The sequence below is a fragment of the Oryctolagus cuniculus genome, chromosome 4, assembly GCF_051225735.1.
Source record: "Oryctolagus cuniculus isolate XC-2025 breed Fujian yellow rabbit chromosome 4, ASM5122573v1, whole genome shotgun sequence".
Classification (NCBI taxonomy): Eukaryota; Metazoa; Chordata; class Mammalia; order Lagomorpha; family Leporidae; genus Oryctolagus; species Oryctolagus cuniculus.
In genome coordinates, this window is record NC_142870.1 from 82628334 (window position 1) to 82640862 (window position 12529).

Below are 12529 nucleotides of genomic sequence, written 5' to 3' on the forward strand. Positions count from 1 at the left end.
AGAGAGAGAGACAGAGAGAAAGGTCTTCCTTTGCTGTTGGTTCACCCTCCAATGGCCACTGCGGCCAGCACGCTGCGGCCGGCGCACCGCGCTGATCTGATGGCAGGAGCCAGGAGCCAGGAGCCAGGTGCTTTTCCTGGTCTCCCATGGGGTGCAGGGCCCAAGGACCTGGGCCATCCTCCACTGCACTCCCTGGCCACAGCAGAGAGCTGGCCTGGAAGAGGGGCAACCGGGACAGAATCCGGCGCCCCGACCGGGACTAGAACCCGGTGTGCCGGCGCCGCTAGGCGGAGGATTAGCCTGTTGAGCCGCGGCGCCGGCCAAGACCAAAGTCTTAAAGAGAGACGAGGACCATTTCCCTGCCGCTATTGGAGCAATCACACGGGCCTGTGAGCCAGGCCCCACCAATCAGCTTCGGAGCTACTGCCTCCTGGGAGTCTGCCGTGATGCAGCAACTGGCATACGTCAAAGTGTAACACTTGCCTTCAATTTCAACAGAGAATGCATTGTTCTTCAACATGGATAAAATATGTAATTCCAAAATCCCTGATTTGGTTTCTAGAATGTAAGATGAATATTAAATTGGGGTAATAGAATTGGACCACTTGTAGGAAAATAATCTGATTAAAAGTGGAGCTCAAAAGTTCCTGGTCAACATGCAATTGTTGTTCCGTGCATTTGCTTGTCTGTGGAAACATGCTTTGTTCTTTGTGACTTTCAAATTAGAAGCTAGACTCAATGTAGTAAGAATATTGTCTTATGAGTGATAAGATTAGGTTTCAAATGCAAATGTTTAAAGCCTCAGATATTTGCATTCATCACAATTTAATTTGACTGTTATATATTTGGACATTTAAACACATACTGAGGGCTGACGCTGCGGTGTAGCAGGTAAAACCACTGCCGGCAGTGCCGGCATCCCATATGGGCACCAGTTTGAGTCCCAGTTGCTCCACTTCTGATCCAGCTCTCTGCTATGGCCTGGGAAAGCAGTAGAGGATGGCCCAAGTCCTTGGGCCCCTGCACCTGCATGAGAGGCTTGGAAGAAGCTGCTGGCTCCTGGCTTCAGATCAGCCCAGCTCTGGCCATTTCAGTCATTTGGGGAGTGAACCAGCTGATGGAAGACTCTTTCTCTCTCTCTCTCTCTCTCTTTCTTTCTCTCTGCCTCTGCCTCTCAAATAAATAAATACATATTTAAAAAAGACTCACATACTGAAATGTTAATATTAATTTAAAAATTCATTTTTCATTTATTTGAAAGGCAGGGCGAGACAGAAACAGAGACACATCTCCCATCCACTGTTCACTCCCCAAATGTTGACAATAGCTGGGATGGGCTGAGCAGAAGCCAGGAGCCCAAAACTTAACCTCTGTCTCCTACGTGGGTGGCAGGAACCCAAGTACTCGAGCCATCGCCTGCTGCCTCCCAGGGTGCACATTAGCAGAAAGAACTCAAGCCCAGGCACTCTGCTATGGAACATAGCTGTCCCAATTGGCATCTTGGCTGCTGTGCCAGCCACTCCTCCCTAAAATTGAATTTTAGACATGTATGTGTAACAGGAGAGTATTGGTCAGTTGGAAGAGAAATGATTCTTGAATAGCAGTCTGTTTGCAACATGGTGCAGAAAAAAGTGATTTTTCTGCTTTCTGTCTATTCAGTGGTAGACTTACTCTCTTTTCTAACCTAAAAGGAATTTTAGGTTAGATCTATTCTTAGATTTCTTGGGGGGAAATGTTCTGACCATAGACAATTATGAACTAATTAACACAATAATAGGAGATGCCTTACTTTAAAAAAAAAAAAAAAAAAACTGAAAATGCTGTTACTTTTGACTATGCCCTGGAAGGGATTGGTAACCTGATGACACTGACCTTGTGACTATGCTTGGCCTCAGGCACCTGTGTTCTTACCTGATGACTCTTTTTGATGTTGCCCATTTTTTGCTGCTGGGCCCAAGTTTAGCAAAATAAAACAACCCTCTTGTCTTTTCACCTGTTAGGTGGCACTCAAGGTTTGCCTCTCCCCTCATAATCCACGACAAAGCCTTCTCAGTCAAAGGGGGGTGTTCAAAACATGCAGGTGTCATTTACACACCCTGTATTCTCATCCTGTGCTCAGTGACACTGCAAGAGCTACTCTGGGGGCCAGCGCTGTGGCGCAGCAGGTAAAGCAGCCACCTGCAGTGCGGGCATTCCATATGGGCATAGGTTCAACTCCCGGCTGCTCCACTTCTGATCCAGCTCCCTACTAACATGCCTGGGAAAGCAGTGGAAGATGGCCTAAGTGCTAGGGCTCCTGCATCCATGTGGGAGACCCAGATAAAGCTCCTGGCTCCTGACTTCGGCCTGCCCAGCCCTGGCTGGTACAGCCAGTTAGGGAGTGAAACAGCAGATGGAAGACTTTTCTCTCAGCCTTTGCCTCACCCTCTCTGTAACGTCACATTTCAAATAAATAAATAAATCTTTAAAAAAGAAAAATAACTATGTGAAAACCTGGTCTGGCAATTTTTGTGTGTGATAAGTCATTGCTGCATCTGGAGAATAATTGGTGTACTTGATAAACTTTAAGATTTTAATCAGATTAAGATTTCTTCTAGGTAGTTACCAAGGTGATCCAGGCAACTGCCAATCAGAGGTCTGATTCTCTTCAAGAGGACATTTCTTTTTCCTTTTTATTTTGCTTCCTTTCTCTCTTGCTCCTCAGTTCCTCCCTCCCTCCCTCCCTCCTTTCCTTCCTTCCTTCCTTCCTCACTCATTTGACGTGGGTACAGAGGAAGCTAGCGAGGAGGAGCTGAGGCCATCAGTCCTTCCGTGCAGTGCCCCCTGCTCTGCTGAATGCCCTAGGTTTCCATGTATGAGATAACCAGAGCTTCCCGAAATCACTGCTCGGAACCACCTCCCAGCCAAAAGTAACCAACATGGCTGATATCTGCATCCTTGTTAACATTGTTGACTAATTATAATATATATATTTATATGCATTTATTTACTTATTTGAAACAGAATTACAGAGAGAGGGAGAGAAGGAGAGAGAGAGAAAGAGCGAGAGCAAGTGAGAGAGAGAGTTGTTCCATCTGCTGGTTCACTCCCCAAATGGCCACAATGGCCAGGGCTGGACTGCACTGAAGCCAAGAGCCAGGAGCTTCTTCCAGCTCTCCCATGTGGGTGCAGGGGCACAAGCACTTGAGCCATCTTCTGCTGCTTTCCCAGCTGCATTAGCAGGGAGCTGGCTCAGAAGTGGAACAGCCGGGACTTGAACCGGTGCCTATATGGAACGCGGGTGCTGCAGGTGGCGACTTAACCCACAGCACTGGCAGGTCTCCTTGCTTCTATTGCCATCTAGCATGGCAATTCTATTGTCTCTTTTGCTTATGGCATCTAAACCTCAAGCCTTTTTGGGCCTTTGGAGTATGTGCCGCGTCACATCCTTCACCATGCTCACCAGCGAGGTGTCTGGTCCCCAGGCAGTAAGCCTCTCTGCATACATGTGGCAGATAAATGCTGTCATCCTCTGACTCCCAGGAATCCTTGCCATCTCTGTGGAAAACCTTTGGCTTTTGGCTGCCCTCACTTCCTGGCTCCAACACCCACAATTCAGCTCTGTACCACATTCCTCCAGTTACTTCAGGTTGTTTCCTGTGTCGTGTGTTACAGCGTCGTCATCTCCCATACCCTGGGCAGCACTCAGAATCAGGGGTCAGGATGTGGTGCTGGGACATGACTGACAGGTGCTCTAAGAAGTACTGCATTCCTTGGGGCCGGCGCTGTGGCGCAGCGGGTTGCGGCCCTGGTCTAAGGCGTCGGCATCCCATATGGGTGCGGGTTCTAGTCCCGGCTGCTCTTCTTCCGATCTGGCTCTCTGCTATGGCCTGGGAAAGCAGTAGAGTCCTTGGGCCCCTGCACCCGTGTGGGAGACCCAGAGGAGGCTCCTGGCTCCTGGTTTCAGATCAGCGCAGCTACGGCTAATGCGACCATCTGGGGAGTGAACCGGCGGATGCAGGACCTTTCTGTCTCTACCTCTCTCTGTGGCTCTGTCTTTCAAATAAATGAAAGAAATCTTTGAAAAAAAAAAAAAAAAAAGTACTCCATTCCAAAGTTCCTTCCCGTTCTTCGGAAGAAGAACCCTCTATCCTCCCCTCAGTTGACAACTTTCAGGAGTCACATCAAGCCACTACAGGCTGACCGGATGCCCCAGGCAGGCAAATGTTAAAAATGAAGCTAAGGTCTCTTATGACCAATCCCATCAGTCCCCTCATACACCCCCCACCACAGCCCCAGAGGCCACAGATGCCTAGAAAGAACCAGAGGGCCCAAGGACGCTGGGGCACCATGGATTGTGTTCAAGATCTGCGGTGCCATGTCCGAATCAGTCACAAGGGGGCCTCTGGGGACGCCCAGGATGCCAAAGTCACGGTTGAGATTCTGGGACGTCCACCGCCAGGGCTCTCAGAAAGCAAGGCAGGACCACGGCCCCCCATCTTCTCCTCTCCCCAGGTCACGAGGAGACCTTTTCAATCATGGGTAACTCCCCATCCACCCCCGTGGACTCACCCGGGGCTACCTCCTTAAAAACTGGGAAGCCTTTACACTAGATGTTACAAACAAGAAAAAGCTTATTTCCTCTTGCAACACTGGCCACAATCTAGGCTAGAGAAGGGGGAAAGCTGGCCACCACATGGGCCCCTCAACCTTAATCCTGTCCTTCAAACGACCTCTTCTGTGAGAGAAGAAATGCTCAATGCTCCCTGTGGCCAGGCCCTCCCGGCGCTCTTCCACAGCCCACCCATAGGGGGAGCTGCTGGCTCGGTCCGCCCACGCCCTCCTAGGGACACCAGCTTCACAAGGTAGCCGACAGACATGGTTGATGTCCCAGTGTCAAGTGGGCCTCCGCCACGCAGGGTCCAGCCACCTCAGGCTCAGCTTGGCCCATTGCTAGAACCACCCTTAGGGGTGCTGACTCCTCTCCCTCCTCCCTCAAGCTCGATTCTCTTGCATCGCCTGCTACCCTCCCCCCTCCAGCCTAAAACCCAACCTGTGCCCCCTACTGGAGGACAGCTGGAATGGCTTGCAATGGGGCCTGCTGCCATCCAGTCTGTCCTCCGAGAGCTGGGACAATGAGCGTTCAGGTTCCTGGTTCCAGTTCTGACGTGCATCAACGTTAACAAAAACCAGGGAGGTCTTCAGAAAGTCCCACCAAGTTTTCTGAGGAATTTCAGATGAGTCCGCAAGTAGTCATGGGGCTTGCTGTTCACATGCATTGAGTTCTTTGTTCAGGAATTTCTGCCGGGGCCAGCACTGTGGGTAAAGCTGCTGACTGAGATGCCCGGTTCAAGTCCCGGCTGCCCCACTTCCCATCCTGCTCCCTGCAAATGACCCAGGAAAACACAGCACAAGATCACTCAAGGGCTTGGGCCCCTGCACCCAGATGGGAGACCCAAGAGAAACTCCTGGCTCCGGGCTTCAGTCTGGCCAAGCCCTGGCCATTGCAGCCATTTGAGAAGTAGATCAGCAGATGAATGAAAGACCCCTCCATCTCTGTCACTTTGCCTTTCAAATAAACAAAATAAATCTTAAAAAAAATAAAAAAAGAACTTCTGCCATTACAGCATGTATGTGCAGAGACACCTGTGCGGGCACGTGCACTGTGATGCTTTGTTCCTACTGATTTCCTAAAACCTCAACAATGCCTGGCACATAGTACCTACTTAGTACACATTTGCTGAGTAAAGAATGAATCCATATTCTAACACTTGGCCAAGTTCTAGTAACAGACATCTGGGCTGGTTTACCATTTCCACTGTTAAGAGCATTGTGATGGGGTTCCTCATAAATCTACTTCGGCTTGCAACTTCAATTATTTCCTTCCTTCCTTCCTTCCTTCCTTCCTTCCTTCCTTCCTTTCTTTTTCAGGCAGAGTGGATAGTGAGAGAGAGAAAGACAGAGAGAAAGGTCTTCCTTTTGCCGTTGGTTCACCCTCCAATGGCCGCTGCGGCCGGCGCACTGCACTGATCCGAAGGCAGGAGTCAGGTGCTTCTCCTGGTCTCCCATGGGGTGCAGGGCCCAAGGACTTGGGCCATCCTCCACTGCACTCCCTGGCCACAGCAGAGAGCTGGCCTGGAAGAGGGGCAACCAGGACAGAATCCGGCGCCCCGACCGGGACTAGAACCCGGTGTGCCGGCGCCACAAGGCAGAGGATTAGCCTAGTGAGCCGCGGCGCCGACCCAATTATTTTCTGACAATTAGATTTTAGGTGGATCAATGTGAATATTTAAGCCATCTTTTGCACAATTACAGAGGCTTTCCAGAAAGTTCATACAAGTTCATATACCTATTTTGAGCATACCTATGTTAATGTTATAATCCTAATTAGCAATTGAATATTTATATAAAATAATTTGTCCAGTTTTATAAGTGACAAATGATCTTTTATTTTAGATTTCTCTTTAAATTACTTCTGAAATTAAATGTTCTTATATACCCATAAGTCATTTTATTGCAGTTATTTTGTTTTGTGAATTGCCTATTTATGTCTTTTTTGTTCACATTCCAATGTTGAAGTGTTGGGGGTTTCTTTATCCTTTTTTTAAATAATCTTTTTCTCTAAAAAGTTTTCATTTATTTGCTTTATTTGTAAGGCATAGAGACAGACATAGACACAGAGAGATCTGCCATTGTTGGTTCAGTCTCCAGATGCCCACAATAGCCAGAGCTGGGCCAGGCTGAAGCCAGGTGCAAGCAACGCAATCAGGGTCTCCCATTTGGGTGGCAGGGACCCAACTCTTTGAGCCATCATTGCTTCTTGTCTCCCAGGGTGCACATTAGCAGGAAGCTGGAGCTTACACTGTCCAATTTCAAAAGTTACTGCAAGCCTACAATTATCAAATAATATGGTACTGGCCTAAAGACAGACACATAGATCCACAGAATAAAATTCAGGGTCCAGAAAAAAAAACATATTATCTGTGGTCAATTTATTTTCTTTCTTTCTTTTTTTTTAATATTTTCTGTAGCTCCTTCCTTCCTTCCTTCCTTCCTTCCTTCCTTCCTTCCTTCCTTCCTTCCTTCCTTCCTCTGTCTCTCTCTCTCTCTCTCCTTCTCTCTCTTTTAAAGATTTGCTTAGTTATTCAAAAGTCAGAGTTACACACACACACACACACACACACACACAGAGGTCTTCCATCCACTGGTTCACTCCCCAAATGGCCACAACAGCCAGAGCTGAGCTGATCCGAAGCCAGGAGCCAGGAGCTACTTCCAAGTCTCCCATGTGGGTGCAGAGCCCAAGGACTAGGGCCATCTTTGACTGCTTTCCCAGGCCATAGCAGAGAGCTGGATTGGAAGTGGAGCAGTCAAGTCTCAAACAGGTGCCCATATGGGATGCTGGCACTTCAGGTCAGGGCGTTAACCATTCAATGAGGGAAAGAATTTTCTTTTCGGGGCCGGCGCTGTGGCATAGCAGGTAAAGCTGCTGCCTGCAGTGCCAGCATCCCATATGGGCTTTGTTTCAAGTCCTAGCTGGGAAAACAGTAGAAGATGGCCCAAATGTTTGGGCCCTTGCACCCATGTGGGAGACCCAGAGGAAGCTTCTGGCTCTTGGCTTCGGATTGGCCCAGCTCCAGGCATTGCAGCCATTTGGGGAGTGAATCAGCAGATGGAAGATCTCTCTTTTCTCTTTCCCTCTCTGTCTCTGTAACTCTGCCTTATTAATTAAATACGTAAAATCTTTAAAACACACACGCACACACACACACACAAAGGGCCGGCACCGTGGCTCACTTGGTTAATCCTCCACGTGCGGCGCCGGCATCCCATATGGGTGCCGGATTCTAGTCCCAGCTGCTCCTCTTCCAGTCCAGCTCTCTGCTGTGGCCCGGGAGGGCAGTGGAGGATGGCCCAAGTGCTTGGGCCCTGCACCTGCATGGGAGACCAGGAAGAAGCACCTGGCTCCTGGCTTCAGATCGGCACAGCACCGGCCATGGTGGTCATTTGGAGGGTGAACCAATGGAAGGAAGACCTTTCTCTCTGTCTCTCTCTCACTGTCTAACTCTGTCAAACACACACGTGCACACACACAGAAACTGACTGGTCTAAATCAACAATCTCAAATAAGTAAATAAATAAGACACCCATGTCCCATATCAGAGTGACTGGGTTAGATACCTGCCTCCAATACCTGACTCTAGCTTCCTGCTAATGCAGACCCAGTTCCTGCTACCCATGTGGATTAAGTTCTCAGCTCCAAGCTTTAGCCTTAGCCTAGCCTCAGCCCTAACAGCCATTTAGGGAGTAAACCAGCAGATGTGAAATCTCTCTCTCTCTCTCTCTCTCTCTCTCTCTCTCTCTCACACACACACACACACACACACTTTTTTTTAAAGTTTTATTTATTTGAAAGGCAGAGTTACAGAGAGGCAGAGAGAGAGAGAGAGAGAGAGAGAGAGAGAGAGAGAGAGGTCTTCCACCCACTGGTTCACTCCCCAGATGGCCACAATGGCCAGAGCTACACTGATCCGAAGGCAGGAGCCAGGAGCTTCTTCCCAGTCTCCCATGTGGGTGCAGGGGCCCAAGTGTCTGGGCCATCTTCTACTGCTTTCCCAGGCCATAGCAGAGAGCTGAATTGGAAGTGGAGCAGCCGAGTCCCTAATAGTTGCCCATATGGGATGCCAGCACTGCAGGTGGTGGTTTTACCTGCTACACCACAGTACCAGCCCCCTCACACACTTTTATCTTTCCATTTTTTTCTCTGTCTCTCAACAAATATGTAAATAATTTTTAAAAACAGATATTTTGGGGCTGGCACTGTGGTGTACTGGGTAAAGTCGCTGCCTGCAGTGCTGGCATCCCATATGGGTGCCAGTTCGAGTCCCAGCTGCTCCACTTCAGATCCAGCTCTCTGCTGTTGCCTGGGAAAGCAGTGGAGGATGGCCCAAGTGCTTGGGCCCTGAACCTGCATGGGAGACCAGGAGGAAGCACCTGGCTCCGGGCTTCAGATCAGTGCAGTGCACCGGCCGTGGCAGCCATTTGGAGGGTGAATCAATGGAAAGAAGACCTTTCCCTCTGTCTCTTTCTCTCACTGTATAACTCTTCCTGTCCAAAAAAAAAATTATTTGAAAGGCAAGTTATAGAGAAAGAAAAAGAGAGACAGGGAGAGACAGTTTCCATCTGCTGGTTCACTCCCCAAGTGGCCATAATGTCCAGGGCAAGAGCCAGGAGCTTCTTCTGGGTCTCCCAGTGGGTGCAGGGACCCAAGGATGTGGGCCATCCTCCACTGCCTTCCCAAGTGCATCAGCAAGGAGCTGGATGGGATGCTGGCATTGTAGGTAGAGGCTTTACCTGCTTTGTCACAAAGCCTGCCAACTCTTGTTTCTGGGGAATTGGTTGACCCTCCTTGAGCAGCCCAGACCCAGTTGTAATGGAATCAGGGTTAGACAGGAAGTTAGAAATTAGCCTGTGTGTATGAGAGGGACCTAAGGAAAACAGAGCACTTGCGAAAATGAAGGAAGCAGCCTCCAGGCAAAGCACCCCAGGAGAATCCTCTCTGCCCAGCACCAAATATCGAGCAATAAAAGCTTGGGAGGAATTTTACCTGTTTCACACTCAGTGAACTCTTTGTCCTGGAGAAGAGGCTGGAGGGGCGGGGGGTGGGGGGTTGGCAGTGGCGGGGAATGGGAGGGAAGAATTGGACCCCATTTCCTTATAAGCCCCAGTCTGAATGCAGACTGCACTCTCAGCTCTTTCTGGAGACGCCTGCCTGGCCCATCAGGTGTATTCTCTCCATTGAACTGTGCAAGCTTGCTTACCCCACCCAGCTGAATGGCTGGGCGCGGCCTCTCACCTCCATCTGGAGAGGTGCCCATGCGTTCTGACGGAAGCCCTGCCACATGAAGCCTTGCTACCTTGCTTATCACTCCTCTGTCTCACGCCTGAATTTTTTCTTGTGTGAAGACATGAGCTTCTATTCCAGCCACCTCACCTAACAACAGCATAATTTTTAAGTGGCCAAGAGATTTAAATGCATAGTTCTCCAAAGAAAATAGAAACAGGTGGGGGCCGGCTCTGTGGCTTAGAGGGTTAACCCGCCACCTGCAGTGCTGGCATCCTATATGGGCGCCAGTTCGAGTCCAGGCTGCTCCACTTCTGATCCAGTTCTCTGCTGTGGCCTGGGAAAGCAGTGGAGGATGGCCCAGGTCCTTGGGCCCCTGCACCTGCGTGGGAGACCCAGAGGAAGCTCCTGGCTCCTGGCTTCGGATCGGCGCAGCTCCGACTGTTGCGGCCATTTGGGGAATGACCCAGCGGGTGGAAGATATCTCTCTCTCTCTCTCTCTTTCTTTCTCTCTCTCTCTGCCTCTCCTTTTCTCTCTGTGTAACTCTGACTTTCAAATAGATAAATAAATCTTTTAAAGAAATGATTTTAAAGAAATCATGAATCATGAAGTGCTGATAAATGTGACTGTACTGAAAAATGAATAAACCTTGAAACCATGCTAAACAAGAGAAATCAGGATCACAAGGCCATACACATATGGTTCCATGTCCATGAAATGTCCAGAATAAGCAACTCCATAGACAGAAAGCACACTAGTGGTTGCCAGGGGATGGGTGGAAGGGGGGATTTGGAGATGAGAAGTTTCTTTGTAGGGTAACGGAAACACTTGGCACTTAGATTAATGGTGATTTTATGTGAAGTGAATTTTATCTCAGTAAGTTATTTTTATGAAAGAGAAAGAACATCAAGAGATTGACGAGATGGGGAAAATTGATAAAATCTCCTAATTTTATTTTTGAAGAATGGATACTGTTTTTTTCCTTTTTTTGAGATTTATTTTTATTTTATTTGAAAGGCAGATTTACAGAAAGAGGTAGAGGCAGAGAGAGAGGTCTTCTGTCTGGTGGTTCACTCCCCAAATGGCCTAATGACCGGGGCTGGGCCAGGCTGAACCCAGGAGCCAGGAGCTTCTTCCAGGTCTCCCACGTGGGTGCAGGGGCCCAAGGACTTGGGTCATCCTCCGCTGCTTTCCCAGGTGCATGAGCAGGGATCAGGATCAGAAGTGCAGCAGCCAAAACATGAACTGGTGCCCATACAGGATGCTGGCACTGCAGGCCGGGCTTTAACCTGCTGTGCCACAGTGTCAGCCCCATCATTTTATTTTTTGATTTTTCAAAAACAACCCTTATATGAGGGTCGGGATGGCCTTTGGGATGGGGAACCTTTTTTCTGCCAAGGGTCATTTATATGTTTACAACATCATTTTTGGGCCACACACAATTATCAACTTAAACATTAGCCTGCTATAGACATATTAAATTTCAAGTCCTGCCTGTGGTTGCCTTGGCAGGGCCAGACCCGTGATCTTGAGAGCCTTATATGGCCTGCAGGCCGGCTGTACCCCAGCCCCGGTATCATACTGTGTCATCACATACTTGTGTGGGAAGACCTGGGCCAAAAAGCTGAAAGGAAGTGTGATTCTTCTTGGTTCTGAACATCAGCATTTGATGGCCAGCAGGGAACCTGACTGCTGGGCCCAGCTCCTCTGGCCACGCCTCTGCTGTGCAAGGCTGGTGGTGGGGCAGGACGGCACCTGCTATAGTCCCCGGGGCCACCAAGACAGCCACTTAGGGACCTTGGGTGGGGCAGAGGCACCTGTCAGTGCCAAAGCCTCCCTCTCGATGACACCTTGTTATTTCCGCCTCCCTATCAGTGTCCATGCCAGGAGGGGCCGGTCCCCTGGGGTCTCCCAGCCTCTGCCACCCAGGTACAGAGCACGGAGTCTCAGCCCACTGAGGTCCCCCACCTCCCTCCTCTCCTTCCCTGGCGCCTACTTCCATGGTGAAGTTTCACAGGATATCCTCAGCACGTGTCAGCTGCTCTCAGGAAGTCTAGAGTTCAGGCCTTTGGGCAATTAAGCTCAAGGCCTCTCACTGGGCTAGAGAGGAATGACCCGGGGGACGTTCCGTACAAGTGCTTTGAGGAGGCTGAGTCAGCCTGTGTCTGGCAGGGAGGGGCTGGGGCTATTGACCCTCTGCCGGGCAGTTCCCCAGCCTTCCTCCCCCTGTCCTTACCTCCACTTCAAGGGGTCATCAGCCCTGCGACTTCTGGGCCACCACCTTGCCTGTCCTAAGAGCTGTGCTTTGGGAGCGAGGTTAACGGGAGGCGGGCTCCGTTTGACCCTTGGGAGATATTCTGAGGTCTTGGGGACAGGAGCGGGGAGTTCTGCTCCCTCCAGTAACTGCTTCCTGCACCTTCCCAGATGGACCCCGTTATGGGCCCTCTTCTCACCATCTCAAGTCTTCACCTGAACTCAACAGAGCCCCTCCCTCAGGTCCCTCTTGCCCCTCTCCACAGCCCCATAGCTCTCTGTCTAACCTGGTTTCTTAACCTTTCTGGGCCTCCATTTTCTTATCTATAAAATGGGAGTACTGATAGTCCTTGACTCATTCGAGTAGCTGTAAGGTTTCAATGAGATAAGGAGCACCCGGCACTTCCTACAGCACTTGTGCGCACGAGGCATTAGCTGCTACTGCTGCTCAG